The 1,530-nt window shown below is 58.9% G+C and overlaps 1 protein-coding gene across 1 annotated transcript in view; it reads right to left on the minus strand.

Annotated features, from left to right (window-relative positions):
* The window catches only part of CACNA2D2 (calcium channel, voltage-dependent, alpha 2/delta subunit 2), a gene marked incomplete at both ends in the record, with an annotated part of 21,641 nt that overhangs the window by 19,904 nt on the left and 207 nt on the right, over nucleotides 1–1,530 (minus strand). The window lies entirely within an intron of this gene.

The following is a 1,530-nucleotide window of genomic DNA, read 5'->3' on the forward strand; positions in this document are numbered from 1 at the left end:
ACAAACCTCAGCAATAGGACACCCCCAATTTTGCTTGTCAGTCCCCAGGCACGCCATGCCACACTGCGGGGGGTGGTTTCTCCCCAGTGCCTCGTGTACTGGGAGGGCTTGTCAGGCACAGCTCTGAGGTCAAGTTGCCTCCAATTTCCTAAACCTGCCTAATGCGACCAGGATGCTCCTCACGTGCAGAACCAGCTAATCCCAATGCTAACAGGCAGGAGCCGCCAGCTTGGATCACCACTGCCGACACCAGCTGGGTGTGGGTAGCCAGGACCAGTCAGGGTAACACCAGGCATGGGGACATTCAGCTCCCCTGTCCCCTGCCCCATGGCGGTGATGGCAGAAGTCCTGCCCAGCCTGATGGATGCAGCAGTCCTGCTCCTCAGCCTCCTGGGCAGGGAGCTGCCCTGCTCCCCAGGCTGTCTCCTCCTGCTTCAACTGCCAGCCAGTTCTTCCTCCACTTCTATCCAAAATCCGCTTTAATGCATTTTAAGCCCATTAGCTCCATCCTCTCTGGAGCAGCCATGGAGAGCATGATCCTCCCCGCCCTCCTTTGGCAGCTTCCCCCAGGCTGGGGAGGGACAAGAGACATCTTGCTCCAAATAAGTGGGACCCTGAGAGGGGACACCTGGTCGGGAATGCAAGCACCCTCCCCTTCAGTCAGCATCTGCCTGACCTCTCTGTTCCACCTCCCAGACTTGCTGTGGATCTGTTTTCCCCCGCTAAGGAGCCCTCCTGCTGTCACTGCCTGGGGACAATGGCATTTGGGGTTTGTCAGTCCTCATCTGTCCTCATTTACACAGAGCTGGGGTCACCCAAGTGTTATTTTCAGATGAGGCCATGTGGTTTGCAAGCGGTTTTCTGCCAATGCCAAGAGCTGCCACTCCTCCCTTCCAGCTGCAGCACCATCCCTGACGAAACATCTGCTGCCAGTTCTGCCTCAGGGCAAGGATTGGCCCAAGGGCACTGGTGTTGGCTGGGGCTGTCCCCACGCCCCCAGCCCTCTCTGCTCGGGGCTCCTGGCCAGCTCTGAGGACACCACCCCCCGTGTTGAGAGCATCACCAACCTGTCAAGCCTCTATTTTGGAAGGATCCCATGGCATGGCACAACGTATGAGCTGGGTGACCTGTCACCTGCCACCAAAGCAGGGTGCTATGAGGCAGCAGCCACTGCCGGTGGAGCGCCCCGTGCCCGCGGCGTGGCACCGGAGTGCCGTCGCTGTCACCGCACAGAGAAGCCTGCAAATGCCAGCCCCTCGGGAGCACGGGGAGAACGGAGCTGTCGGGACTGTGTTTAAAGCACTGATTGCCAGAAATCACAGGATGGCTGTGCCGGGAGGGGGACAGAGAATTAGATTCAGTCTCTAATTAAAGGTTTGCTCTTCATTTGAATTTCAGATGCTGGCTTTAATTTTAGAAACTTTTGCAAGCAGCAGAGTGACCTGCTCACCTGCCTGCGGCTGGGCCTGGCACCGGCGGGCAGATGTCACCACGGCTCCGCTGGGGGGGAGGCCCACGGGGGGCGCAGGG

Source organism: Apaloderma vittatum, unplaced genomic scaffold (assembly GCF_000703405.1).
Source record: "Apaloderma vittatum isolate BGI_N311 unplaced genomic scaffold, ASM70340v1 scaffold25629, whole genome shotgun sequence".
Lineage (NCBI taxonomy): Eukaryota > Metazoa > Chordata > Aves > Trogoniformes > Trogonidae > Apaloderma > Apaloderma vittatum.